This window comes from Cavia porcellus, unplaced genomic scaffold (genome assembly GCF_034190915.1).
Source record: "Cavia porcellus strain 051 isolate PalLab524CR breed Dunkin Hartley unplaced genomic scaffold, mCavPor4.1 scaffold_5, whole genome shotgun sequence".
Taxonomy (NCBI): domain Eukaryota; kingdom Metazoa; phylum Chordata; class Mammalia; order Rodentia; family Caviidae; genus Cavia; species Cavia porcellus.
Window position 1 is genome coordinate 16,232,555 of NW_026947488.1, and position 14,779 is coordinate 16,247,333.

General features: G+C 45.5%; 1 pseudogene; it reads right to left on the bottom strand.

Moving 5' to 3' along the window:
- Positions 1 to 350: 350 nt before the first annotated feature.
- The window catches only part of LOC100724642 (probable U3 small nucleolar RNA-associated protein 11), a 70,678-nt pseudogene continuing 56,249 nt past the window's right edge, over positions 351 to 14,779 (bottom strand).

Below are 14,779 nucleotides of genomic sequence, written 5' to 3' on the forward strand. Positions count from 1 at the left end.
AATTACCAAGACAGGCAAAATTTAAGCAATGTATGAGGACTTTATTGCAGACTGGGTGCAGCCAGGCCAAGTATGAAAAGATCACTGGCTCCAAGCAGGAGGTGAGAGCATGTTTTACAGGGGAGTTTACGTAGGGGACGGGACATTGCTGAGGGGAATGAAAAATTTTAGGTCTCCAAGTGGGGGCTCTAGGGCTAGGGGATAGACAGAGAGGTATTGGTACACAGGGTCCTGACAGACATAGCACGACTCTTGTAGTTTTCATGGAATCAGCTCTCTGCTGGTTGAGCTGCATGGGGAAGCTGCTGGCTTCCTGTTGAATGCTGCAGTCTTGCAATGTGAATAACAAGTTTGCTTGGGGAGTTTTTTTCTCCTAGCTGGGCAGGAGTGTAGTTCAGAGACTGACATTCTTATCTGTTGTGTTATTGAGAAAAGAGGTATTGGGGGTGTAGTTTTCAGGACTTCTTCTGAGGTATGACTGGTGGGCTGCACATGCATCCTAGAAAAGAGAGACAGAAAAAAATGAAATGAGAGAGGGGCTGGAGTGGTGGCAACATGACAAGGTACCAGATCAGGGCAAGGCAATGTAGTGCTAGGAACATGACGTTTTTTGGTTCTTGCTAGGGGTCAACTTGGGATTTCCATGGACCGTGGTGTAATTGGTTATCAGGAGGAGCTGTTTAAATGTTATGGACCAGACCTGTACTTGGATGAAATCTGTTAAGAGTTTTATTATGCAAAGTGCAAATAATAATAATAGCAGAAAAACTGGGACCAGGGGCCTGAGCATGGGGAGAAGCCAGTCTATTCAGCCAGTTTGGAACCAACCCATAGTGAAGCCACCCTTTGCCTGGTTTTTGAGACTGTGGCTTGGTCCCAGAGACTATGAACTATATGATTAAATCCCATCTGTTAACATAGAAGCAGAATCCCTCTGTGAGGAAGATGCTGAGGTCTCTTTTTTGTGGGGAGTAGATCCAGGGCTCAGCAGTTCTGGAAAGCCACCCCAGTTAGGGAATCTACTTCCTTTTGTAAATACAGGATGGAATCAGAAATCTTTGTGAGCCCCTCAGTCATTTCTTTTGAGAGTTGCTAGTGGGCTGTAGTGGAGACAGCTAACTCTGCAACTCCCATCCCCACGCCCACAGATATTTTATGGCCTACTAGTATGAATATGGATATTGGGCTCTTGGCCATTATCTGAGAGGCGACTGCACAGAGACCAGGAGCTCAGTTTGTCCAGGGGCTATACCTATTTTGGAGGCCAGGAATACCAGGGTACATGGTCCAATTCAGTTTGTGGGCAGACAGAGATAATAGATGTTCTGCACAGCCAGAAGACCTCAAATGCATTTAGGCAGAAAATGTTATGCATTATTATGCATTGTTTTTTTAACCTAGAACTCTCTTTTTGCCATTGTCCCATGCTGGTGGTAAACACAGCCTCAGTCAAAGGGAGAGCAGAACCTGTACAGTCCTTTTGAGTTGTACCTGGTGTTTTATCCTGCTAGTGTAAGATAAAGTTTACCATGTCAATGAGATAGCTCGGACCCCGGAATAAAATCCAAGGAAGCAAGGAATTAAGAAATTTGGAGCAAAGGCTTTTATTTCAGGCCTGGTGATGCAACCCCCTTAGGATCGACCCAGAGACTGCGTGCCTCACAGACTTAAGATAAAAAAAAAGGCTAAAAAAAAAAAAAAAACCCGCAGAGCTGTTAAGCTGTTGACTTAGTCCTGACAACATCTGGAAACTGTAAAACTGTCCACTTAGTTATGATAACATCTGGAGCTTTTGGTGCATTGTTACTCCCACCCTGAAGATAAACATTATCTCAGAATAGCACATCTGCTATAGCATGCAGAAAAGAAAATAGAGAGTTAATTATCTTGGAACAGCTCATTAGCAATAACATGTGGAAGGGGTAGAAAGTTACAAGAAGCTGAAACTTAAGCTTTTACAAGGATTAGAAACTTAACCCAATTGGCACATACAGAACAAGAGGAGGTGCATTGGTTAGAGTTAAGCCATAACATTCCCCTCTGATGTTGTGGCTGAGGCCAAATCTTTGGCCTAATGTTATGGGTCCTGGGGAATAAGTTCAGGCTTGCTGACAGATCATCATCAGCTTTATGTTCTGCATTTGTTGTCTAATATATGCAGTTAGTTTATTGACTACACAGGACCTACTGAAATCAAGAGTAGCAACCTTAGCAATGGTCCAAGCAAAGGCAGAAGATAAGGCAAAATTCCATTCCAGACACTCCAAAAGAGGTTTTCAAATAGCTCTCTTCTTTTTTTACCACATCTTCCTGCAATCTCCTGATTTTATCTCGAACAATGGCCGGACTTGTTTACATAAAAACAGCATCGTCCTTGCAATGCCGCACAGATCCCTCCTTGTTCTGCCATCAGGAGGTCTAGCCCTCTTCTATTTTGAAGAACCACTTCAGCTAATGAATCTATTTGATTTTGAATGTCCTGAATGGTACTAGATAATGCCTGCACATCATTGATGATCTGGTTGGAAAGTTGAGCAGAGACCCCCACCCCTGCTACCCCCATACCCAGGCTCTTGATATTCCCAGACCCACCAATAATGGGATAAATTGAACTGCCATCTTTGAGTTGCCTGTAATGTAATCCAGGCTAGGAATGGGGACTGGCTCATCCCTGAGTAAAACCTCTATGTCAGACAACAGGACAGCTGTGACACATATTCCTGACCAGTTGGTTGGGAGGAAAGTATGGGCCATATTGCCTCCACAGATGAACACTTGTCCTTTGGCAGGGCAAAGAGAGGTAGTCCGGTTAATTATAGAACTACAGTTAGCAAAAGCAACGAATCCCACGTCAATGTCAGAAGTATAATTATGAAAACTTCCTTGGAGACAAGGAGAGTCTTTAAACCCTACTGGTTGTACATTAAAGGGGAGACCAGCACTACAATTTAAGTGATCTGGTTCTTCAAGTGTGGTCAGGGGGGCATTAGAGGGGATTGCAAGAGGTATGAGAGAGCCTTGTGCCATACACAGCCAACAACATTTAGAAAAGTAGGGTTAGAAGCATTCAAGGCCCTATAAGTGGCTCCTAGAATATCAGAAGTCTGAGCATCCAAATCAATTCCCCGTGATTTAGGCAGCATCAAGGGGTGGTAATGTACCTGGGGAAATGTTATGTCTATAATCTGTTTAACCCGTTCTTCAACCATGAGTTCTCTGGTCTTATCCTGTGACCCGCCTCCATCAGAGACATGTATTGGGGCCACCTTACTCCAGCACACTGGTTTACCAATTGTGCCGTTACATAAAGCTTGGGCATACTTTGAATTTCCTATTACTGTCGGAGTGATGGACCAGTCACCCCCAGCCCTTCCAATACGTGTTCTCAGAAGCTCAGCAGTGAAATAAGTCTTGCTGTGCATTCCTGCACTGAGTCATAGCAAGAGGAATGCATTTCTAAATAATAAGGACAATCCTTAGGGCATGGCCCGGTTGGCCGCCTATTTTAAGTATCATGCGAGGTTTTTCTTTGCATTCCTACATTTGAGTTACTCCTATAGCTGTGGACCTAGCAACAAGAATGGCTATTTTGTTTCCACAATCTTTGTGATTGGTCTGAACAATTCGGTCCCCATTACTACCACGAAATTGGCCTCCTCTACAATCACAAGGACTCCCGTACAAAGATTTTAACAGCTGTTCTTGGCTTACAGGTGGTCCAAATCTGCTATGTGAGGTCGGTAACAGTGCTATGAAAATCCCCAGTAGTAGACTTGAAGGGGCAGAGACAAGCAACCTATAGCAGTACACACCTGATGCAATCTAACTAAGTCTAGTCAATTTTAACTTTAAGGGGTTACCAGTCTGCTGTACAGTCCATTGGATGTGGTCCTCGTCAACCTCCATTTCCAGTGGCTTTATGTGGGTATGGTGAATCCATGCAGTCTTTCCGACTACCTTGACTGCAGTGGGGGTACTGAGCACCACAGTGAAAGGTCCTTCCCAGAGGGGTTCGAGGGAGTATTGATGATGGTGTTGCACCAAGACTGAAGTTCCTGGCTTGATGGGTGTCTTTAATAGTGTCTCTGAAGGCAAGTCCGGGTGTTTTTGTCTAAACAGCTGGTGGATGGAAGTCAGCACAGGCTGGAGTGCCTGAAGGCACTTAATGAGATCTTGGTTAGTTATCTCAACTAATTTGTCCTCAGAGAGCCTTGGGACCAGTGGAGGGGGTCTCCCAAACATAGCTTCAAATGGGGAAATTCTGGAAATATAAGGGGTACACCTAGCTCTCAGCAGAGCAAAGGGAAGAAGGCTCACCCAAGTATCACCAGTTTCTAAAGATAGCTTAGCTAAAGTGTCCTTTAGAGTTGATTCACACGTTCTACTTGTCCTGAACTTTGTGGTCGATAGGCACAGTGAAGTTTCCAATCAATGTTTAATGCCTGGGCTAACTTTTGGGTAACTTGGGCTATGAAAGCCAGGCCATTATCAGACCCCATGGATAGTGGAAGGCCAAATTGAGGTATGATCTCTTGCAATAGTTTTCTAGTTACCACTAAGGCTGACTTGGACTTGGTGGGGAAAGCCTCTACCCAGCCAATAAAAGTATCTATTAATACCAAGAGATAGTGATGTCCCTGTAAACCAGGCTTTACCATGTTTGTAAAGTCTACTTCCCAGTGTTCTCCTGGGGCCATTCCTTGATACTGGATAGTCTCCAGTGGAGAGCTTCTGGTCGGGTTTACTAATAGGCATTATGGCCATCTGGAGCTCAAAGAGGCAGACAGTTTGGAAAGTCTTGGAATGAAAAAATGAGTTCTGAACAATTCAGCAAGTTTGGTTCCCCCTAAATGAGTGGTTTGGTGAGCCTGGTGTAGCAGCTCACATCCTAGTGCCTCTGGCAATAGCACTTGCTTATCTAGGAATTGATACCAACCCCCTGGAGTGAGGAGCTTTGCTCCCAGCTGAGATGCTAATTGTAAGTCTTTTTTTTTGTGTGTGTGTAAATCAGCTCTGATAAGGTGGGAGGAACCAACATTAGAACAGCTACTTCCTCAGTGGGCCCCTCTAATGTGGTTGCTATTTTTCTAGCGACTTGGTCTGCTAAATTATTTCCTTGGATGATAGGGTCTTCTCCTGTCTGATGAGCCTTGCAATGAATAATAGCAACCTGATGAGGTAGCCAGACAGCTGCCAACAAGTCTAGAATCTGTGGAGCATTTTTTATCTTAGTCCCAGCTGAGGTTAAGAGACCCTGCTCTTGATAGATGGCTCCATGTACATGTACAGTAGCAAAAGCATATCTACTGTCAGTATAGATATTTACCCTCTTCCCGGTGGCTAACTTTAATGCTTCAAAGCAGTGAGCTCAGCCTTTTGGGCTGAGGTGCCAGGCTCTAACCACTTAACCCAGAGAACCTTCTTTTCAGTGGTTACTGCCACTCTGGCTACTCGTTTGCCATCCTGGATGAAACTGCTCTCATTGGTGAAGTAGCTATCAGCATTCTCCAAGGGCCGGTTGGAAAGATTGGCCCATAGATTCTGCTGCATTCAATGAGGTCTGCACACTCATGAAGAGGCAGATTTTGAGTTCCAGAGTTGTCATCAGGCATAAGGGTGGCTGGGTTTTAAGGCTGAGGAAGTCTTAAAAACCACTGACTCTGGGTCTAAGAGTAGAGCCTGATAATGCAGAATTCTAGCATTCGAGAGCCACTTTTCAGGAGGGGTTTTGATAAGAGTCTCTAAACTGTGGGAGGTTACCACAGAAATCTTTTGTCCAAAAGTGAATTTCTTAGCCTCCTTAAGTAACATTGCCACAGCAGCTAGTATTCTTAGGCAGGGGGGCCAACCTCCTGCCACTGGATCAAGTCTTTTAGAGAGGTAGGCTACAGGTCTCTTCCAGGAGCCAATGTCCTGGGTTAGGACTCCTTTGGCAATGCCCCTGAGTTCATCTATGAACAAGGTGAATGGCTTGGTAATGTCAGGGAGTCCCAGAGCTGAGGCCTCTGTTAGGGCTCATTTAAGCTGCTGGAAGGCCTGTCCACATTCATCTCTCCAGTCCAAAGATTTTTGAGTTTCTCCCTTAAGGGAGTCATACAAGGGACGTGCTATCTCAGTAAATTTAGAATCCACAACCTACAGTATCCTACAGCTCCCAGAAACTCTCGTACTTGTTTTCTAGTTTCTGGGATAGGAATCTGTAATATGGCCTGGATTCTTTTCTTAGATAGAGTTCTCTTTCCCCCCTGTAACTCATAGCCTAAATAAGTCATGGTTTGGTAACACAATTGGGACTTTTTGACTGAAACCTCGTGGCCTAATTGTTCTAAGGTTCTTAATAGCTCCCCTGTGGCCTCTTGACAGGACTCCAAAGTGGGGGAGGCTATCAGCAGATTGTCTACATCTTGTAAAAGTGTCACCTCGGGATGTTCTTCATGAAACCCCAAGAGTTCTCTGGCCAGGGCCTCATCAAAAAGAGCAGGCGAGGGGCTGGGGATTTAGCTCAGTGGCATATGCGCCTGCCTTGCAAGCAGGCAGTCGTGAGTTCGATCCCTGGTACTGATAAAAAAAAAAAAAAAGACTGGGCGAGTTCAGAAAACCCTGTGGCAACTGAGTCCAGGTCAGTTGTTTCTTGACCCCAGAATCTGGGTCAGTCCATTCAAAGGCAAAAATGGGTTGACTCACTGGGGCGAGAGGCAGAGTAAAGAAGGCATCCTTGAGTCCAATACGGAGTACCAGGTGCACTCTGGGTTAAGAAGGCTGAGTAAAGTGTAGGGGTTAGGCACAGTTGGATGTAAAATTAATACCCACCTGTTGACCTCCCGGAGGTTTTGCACAGGGCAATAGTCAGTTGTCCCTGGTTTCTGGACTGGAAGCAGAGGCATATTCCAAGGGGAGACACAAGGAATGAGGATACCATTGTCTCTTAGTCTCTGTATGTGAACTTTAATTCTCTTTTGGGCTTGGAGACTTTTTGGAAACAAATGGGACATGCCCGGGATAGGAGCTCTACTACAAGGGGCACTTGGTTGATCGCCAGTCCTGGGGGGTTAGTTTCAGCCCAGACCTCTGGGATTTCTTGTCTCCATTTGTTTAATAATTCTAGTTCTAAGTCTGTAGGTGGCAGCTCAGGTAAACTGGACAAATTTTCCAGCAGGTGGTAACTTTCTCCTTCTGGGACAAGGGCTAAAACTCTAATGCTCTTTTCAGGACCTTGGGTTGAGCCCATTCCCAATCTTAGCCTCAGCTCATTTGTCAAGAAATCAATTTGCACTTGCAATTTATGAAGGAGGCCTCATCCTAGGAGGGGGTCTGGACACTCCATTGCCCATAGAAAATCATGCTGGACCAACTTGTGGCCCAGTCGAGCTAAACTGGCAGTTACCTTTGGGTATGTTCTTCATCCCCCTGTGGCTCCTATTACATTAACTGAGTCTCTAGTCAATCTTCCTAAGGGTTGGGTTAGTACAGAATAGGTGGCTCCTGTATCCACCAGGAAGTCTACCAGGTGCCCCCCCACTTGAGGAGTTATCTGAGGCTCAGGCAGTGGCAACGAGCCCGGACCTCCTCATTGTTGAGACAACAAAGACTTTGCTTCTCTCTCAAGTTTAGCCCTTAACTTTGGGCAATCCTTTTGCCAATGTTCCATTCTTTGCAATATGCACATTGTTCCTTATCTAAAGGAGGCCATTGTCCCTGGACTTCCTTTTTATTGGTATTGGCTGCCTTTTTAGTTTCTCTTTCACAGAGTAATTCTAACACTTTGGTCATTTTCTTGTTGGTGGCTTCTTGTACATTTTCTCTATTTTCAAAAACCTTTTGCTCTATTGGCTGAGGGGCATTCCCTCAAATCCCTCAAGCTTTTGTAATTTTCTTCTAATATTGGGAGCTGACTGGACACGAAAGCAATATTAATCGCGCATGCATTCTCAGGTGCCATCAGATTAATTGGGGTACGAAATCTATGTGCCTCTAGGAGGCACTCTAAAAACATAGCAGGAGATTCATCAGTTAACTGTCTTGCCTCACTCGGGACAAATTGGTGGGCTTCTTGGCAGCTGCGCAGAGGGCATCTAGAAGCCTCAGGTGATAATCATCGAGAGTCCTCTTAGCTCTGTCTGTATTGGGGCCCCAGTCAGGTCGGGAGGAAGGGAACAGCTGTTTAATCTTCTGCCGATCGGTGGACACTGACCCATCTGGGTCTCGGACTCCTTTTTGCCCAGGAGTGTAAATACGCAGCCTCTCTTCAGCCATGAAGAGGATGCACAGAATCTGTTGGCAATCATCCCAGGTGGGGCGATGAGTAGAGAACACAGATTCTAAAAGGTTAATCAGAGTTTCAGGACCCTTTGAAAAAGGAAGGTTCTGAGTTTTCCAATTATAAAGGTCTGAAAATGAGAAAGGAGTATACACAAACATTGAGCCCCCACTAGGAGCGGGGACCTCCTGTAATGGATAAAGCAGAGCCTCCGGCCATGGGTGTTGTCGCGTGTGAACGGGATGCAGTGGGGATGGAGCAGTGGAATCAGGTTGGGGATCAGAGGTGGGATATGAGGGAGGCAGCGGGAGTGCCTCCAGCAGGTCGAGGGGCTCTTCTTCAGAGGCAAGACTGGAGGCGCAGTAGGTTCAGAAGGCAGCTTTTTGAGTTTTTCTTTTGGTTTGAGGGCCGCAATGACTCCATCACAAGAGGGCTTAATCCAGGAAGGAGCAGCATAAACTATGTCTATCCAAATCTGAATATAGACAATTTGATCAGGGTGAGCAGGGGGCCCAAAAGCATACCAGCGAGTGGCTTGTGCTGTCTCCATGTTAAAAGACCCGGAGGGGTGCCAGACCCCCTGGGTCCCTAATGGCCATTCCTGTGTGACCAAAGTTGTTAATCTGGTTTTGTAAACCTTTTCCCCATATTCCTCCACTCACCACTTGAATTCTTTGAAGTGATCAAGCACAAGGCTGAGGGGCATGCTGGATTTAGATTCAGTTTGCCCCATGGCTGGCAAGGATGTCAGTTCTTTTCACCTGTGGGGGAATCTAAGAGACAGAGATAAGATTAGAAGGAAGAGAAAAAACAACAATGAGACGAGAATAATGGTCAGAATCATTTTCGCGCATTTTGGGCTCGTAGAAGGGGTTCCTAGCAGAAAATGTTCTGTTAGATTTGGGTAACCAAAAGGGGAACAGTTAGACCAAATAGACATACAGACAGACATGCAAGACAAGACAAGCTGCAGCAAAAATAGGTCAAATTTTGGGATCTGGAGGAATTATAAAATTAACCAACAGAGCAGCTCCCACCTGGGGAAGTCACAAACAGACGAGGCTCATCCCAAAAACCAATTGACTCTGCCCTCGAGAGGTCCTTGCTCCCCAAATTGAGGGTGTCCCCTCCCAAAGTACAAATTGACCGCAGTCCAAACAAACCCTCCAGAGTACTTAGTTTTAGGTGTTCAGAGTTGAGTCGGGGGTCTTGCTTCCATCCCAGATGATCCCTTAAATGAGATGGCTTGGACCCTGGAATAAAATCCAAGGAAGCAAGGAATTAAGAAATTTGGAGCAAAGGCTTTTATTTCAGGCCTGGCGACACAGCCCCTTTAGGATTGACCCAGAGACTGCACACCTCACAGACTAAGGAAGGGATTTTTAAGGCTAAAAAACAAAAAACAAAAAACCCACAGAGCTGGTAAGCTGTTGACTTAGTCCTGACAACATCTGAAAACAATAAAGCTGTCCACTTAGTTCTGATAACATCTGGAGCTTTTGGTGCATTTCGTTACTCCCATCCTGCAGATAAACATTATCTCGGAATAGCCCATCTGCAATAACATGCAGAAAAGAAAGTAGAGAGTTAATTATCTTGGAACAGCTTGTTAGCAATAACATGTGGAAAGGGGTAGGAAGTTACAAGAAGCTGAAACTTAAGCTTTTACAAGGATTAGAAACTTAACCCTATTGGCATATACAGAACAAGAGGAGGCGCACTGGTTAGAGTTAAGCCATAACATCAACAAGAAGCCATTAGGCGGAGTTTTTTAGGCTGAGCTGCAGGAGGCACTCGGCAGGGGTGGCATCCCAGTTGAGATGTCTGGCCAGAAAGTGTGGGGCCAGCTGTCAGAGGAGACCACAGAGGAAATTTAAAATATGAATGTTGATGGGATGAGAAGAACCAGAAGTTTATGTTTTGAGCTTGTTTGTTTCTATACTCAGGAGTCCTGACATTCTGCAGTGGACTAAGTCAAATGCTGTGTTCTTGCAGTCATGGGGGAAACTGGAGGTTTAAAATGAAGTTGCATTTAGAGGGGGATAAGTCTCTTAGGGTACTCCAGGGGAGCTGCTTCTGGAGAGGCATAGGTTTTTGCCTGTGGCTATTGGTGCTGTGTTACGACAATGTTTTGGTGCACTGGGTCCCATGAGCATGGACTCCCTCTAGGCCTCAGCTTCCCAAGTGTGTGCCTCAAAAATGGGAAACCAGTCAGACACGGCCATGGTCCATGTTGAGGGGGGAACAGATGTATCTTCAGTTGAGGAAATGGAAGCAGAGAAATAAATCCAGTGATTGTGCCAGTGATGGTTGGGAGTGGTTTAGGAGGGAATAGGTCATGTTTATAGTCTTATTGGGGAAGGAGGGTAGCTCTGGGGGATTGTCTGAGCCTAGAGATGCATTTGGGCTCTGGGTGGTTGGGGAAGGAGCAGTTGTGTCATTCTGGGGCTGGGGATACAAGATACATAGCAGGAAAATTAGGACCCAAATCATTAGGAGGAAGATGCTGTGAGAAAACTCTCTAGGGTAAGGTATTGCTCAAGTGCAGCCATTGGGATGTAGGTGGTGGGATAGTGCCTGAGAGTACACAAGGAAACAAGTATCGGTCCCACCAAGAAAAGGAAGATAACTGAGAGGAGGCGCCTTTTTGTGGTGCTCCAGTCAGCTGGGGATGCTGAAGTTAGGCCAGAAGTGAATATGAGAGGTAGAGGTATGAATGTGAGCAGGAAGGGAGGCGACAATGCCTGGGGTAGCGTAGGTGTTTGGCACCATTAGACAAAGGTGAAGAGGTTGACTTATTCTGGAGAGAAGTTACAGAAGGTTCCTTGGAAGGTGAGATCCTCACTCCAGGAGAAGAGGAATTCCAAAGAGTAGGATCAGAGAGGAAAACCAGGGGAAGTTGTGACAGATTTCTTGTAAAAAGAAAGAGTCTATGCATAAAGCAAGGGTTTGACATTGGGTATTGTTGAAGGATGTGAGCCAGATAGGTAAGAAAGTGCCTAGGAGGTGAGATCCACAAGATCTGTGAAAGGTCAAGCAGTGGGCTAGGAGAAGGATGAACAGATAAAGTTAGTACAAAGAGAGATAGAGAAGTTCCTTGAATGATGAGCTGTTTGACCCAAGGAAGAATCAATTTCAGAGTATGGATTGGAGGATGAGGGAAAAGGAGGCTGTCCAGGGCAGAAGAGATTCCAGGAAGTGAGCCTGAAGAAGTTGGGCAAGGGTCTGCCTTCAGGAACTGATGAATCAGCAGACTAGAAAGAGCATCTATTCCTCAGGAATGCAGGTGAAATGCAAGGAGGGGAGAGAGAATATTTGGAATTTCCAGTGAGACTCTTTGGAGGCAAGGTCATAGTGGAGGTCAGGGAGTGGGTCCAGGGAGTGGAGTTTTATATGAGAGTGATGAACCCAATGGGGTTGCTCCTATATCCAGGCTGCTGTTGGAGTGCTGTAGATGACTGTGTGGGGATCTGTCTATCTGAGTTTCAAGAGTTGAGAGTGTAAGATTTTTTACCAAAACTGATCTACCTGCAAGGTCATCCTTGTATGGCTGGATGCTGGGAAAAAGAAAGATGAGATTTTTCTGCCTTTTGGTTCTGTGGCCTGAAGGATGAGAAGGTAGTATCCAGGGGGTCAGTTTCATGGGCACTGCAGGTGCCCCAGAAGAAAGGAGTGTCCATAGAGCAGTTTGAAAGGACTGTTGCCTGGGGAGCTTCCCTGAGTCTGAGTAAAGTGATAAGAAGCATGGATATCCAGTAATTTTTATTGATAAGGAGAGTTTTGTAAGTTGAGCTTTAATTAGGTTATTGGCTTTTTTCTACTTTTTCTGAGCACTGGGTCCTGTAGGGAGTGTGGAGTTTCCATTCTATTCCAAGAGACCTCTAGGGTTATTTGGGCTGTAAAAGCTGCTTCTTACCTGACTGAATTGAGGTTGAAATATCAAATTGAAGGATTATTGATATTTGACAGGAGGCACTATGACTGCTTCAACCTTGTCAGAGGTGGTGGGGGAATGCCTCATTGTATCTTGTAAAGGTGTCCAGCTAGGAGACATTTGAGTTTTTTAACTCATAACATATGTGTGTAAAATCAGTTTGCCAGTCTTGGGCAGGGATAAACCCATAGGCCTGGTAGGTTAGGTAAGGTGGGGGAGCAGAGAAAGCCTTGGTGGAAGGCAGAGTGGCAGACTGGACAATGAGTGGTGGTCTGTCTTAGTGTAGCCTTTCAGGAGGGGGCTGAAATAAGAGGCTGGGGTAAGCAGCTGAGGTGTTTGTAGCCCATGTAAAAGTTATTGTGGATGAAGGAGAGTCTGATGAGTTTTGGAGACAGGAAGGAGATATTTCCCTTGGTTAAGGAGCCACCCCCCTGATAGAGGGAGTGTCTTGTACTACAAATATTCATCTGTGGAATAGTAAAGAGTGATTCCTGTCAAGGAGAAGTATTGCTGTTGGGGGCAGGTAGACTTCTGATGTAGGTATCAGCCTCATCGGCTGTCTGGTCTGCAAAAGTTTCCCTGTGTTATGGGGTCTCTGGGTTTTTGATGCCCTTTACAGTGAATCACTCCTGCCTGGGTGGGAAGGAGCAACACCTGTAGGTGTGAATTGATGATGGATCCTCTCTTCATAAGAAATCTTTCAGCCATATTGCTGCATGGTTGTGAAGAATGTGAAAATTGTATTTTGAGTCTATGTAGATGTTAAATCTGCTTCCCTTTTCCAGGGTGGGGGCTTGAGTCAGAGGTATGAGTTCAGCCTGTTGTGAGATGGTGTGAAGCTTGGACCTCAAATACCATGCCAATTGTAACTATTGCATCTCCTGCTCTCACTGCCATCTATGAACCAGGTGTGCTGTGGGTTCTGTACAGGAAGGTCTGAGATGTGAGGGAAGAGCCTGGTGTGTAATTGTATCAGGGGGAGGAAGTTATGCTCCCAAGGGGAGTGTGGATTGTCTTTTGCCTCCAGGGGGTGGCAGGATTAAAACTGGATCCTGAGGGCATGATAATGGTGGGAGTTTTGAGGAAGAGAGCATAGAGCTGGAGGAGCCTTGGAACTGAGAGTAGGTGGGGGAGATGAGAGCCAGTAAGAGCAGGGAAATCATGAGGGGAGTACAAGGTGATGGGAGCACGAAAAGAAATCTTTATGGCCTCTAAGAGCATAAGTTCAATGGTTGAAGTTGCCCATAAGCAGGGAGGCTGCCCCTTGACATGATAGAAAGGCAATGGGGTGAGGTGTCAAACCCTGACTCAAAACTGCAGCATCATTTGTCTCCTTTTTTTTCTGTGTGAAGCAGAAAGGGGAGGGCAGGGTTTGGAATAGATAGAACAGTGATCAGGGTTAAAGCCTTTTTTAATTTTGGAAAGAATGCCTTTTGATCTAAGTGACTTAAAAGATTGCTGTGAGTGAGCTCATAGAGTGGTTTTATGAGAATGGAGAAGTCTGGGATTCAGAAGCAGAAGTAACTTATAATTCCCAGAAAAGAAAGGAGTTGTTGGACAGTGGTAGGCATCTGGATTTTAATGATACATTTATGTGCTCAATGAAGGGTGGGGGAGTTTGGGTGCTTCTTTGTTTTTGTTTTTGTTTTTTGGTAGGAGGATGCATAGATATAGGGCTGATGGCTTTCAAATTTGGGCTTTGAGGGGGTACACTTTATTATCTAAATGTTGGAGGAGATTGAGGATATCTTGATGGTAATATTGGGCAGAAAGTCTGCAGAGAAATAGATCATCAGTATACTGGAGGGTATGGGAAACAGTAGGGTGGTAGGAAAGGAGATCATAGATGAGAATCTGGTTAAAATAGTGGGGACTACCATGGAAACCTTGGGGGAGAATCATTCACGTGAGTTGTTGTGATTTGTGGAAGTCTAGGTCTGTTCATGTGAAGGCAAAGAGCAGCTGTGATTTGGGATGTAGGATTATTATAAAAAGGTACCTGTGAGATCTAGGATGGTGTAATGGGAGGTGGATGAGGGGGTAGAAGACAGATCAGTGTAGGGACTGGGTCCTATAGAGTGGATAGGGAGCATAAACTGGTTGATGGCTCAGAGGTATGGGCTAGATAGTATAATTGGTCTGAGTTTTTGACAAGGAGGGGGCTGTTGAGAGTGGTTGACAGGCATGAGAAGGTCATGATTGAAGAGACAGATGATGATAGGCTTTAGTCCTCTGAGAGCTAAATTGGATATAAGGTATTGGCACTGAGTGAGGTACAGATGATTTGCTTTAAGAGCTATGAGGACAGAAGCTCAAAGTGTGGCTTCAGAAGGGGTAGTGATATTCCAGATGCATGCATTTAAGGAGGGAGAAATGATCAGGGAGAGGAATTTGGAGCAAGGAGGGGAGGACAGGAGTGCAATAGGGCATGTGGTGGTACTGAGGAAATTGGAGTGGCAGACAGTTTTAAGATGTCTGTCCTGTGGAATCAGGAAGACCAGGAAGGCCAGGAAGGCATGGGAGAATATGTGGTTCTGCAGGTGGCAGAGGAGCAAGGGAGTCTTGGAAGTCTAGATGTGGTGCAAGCA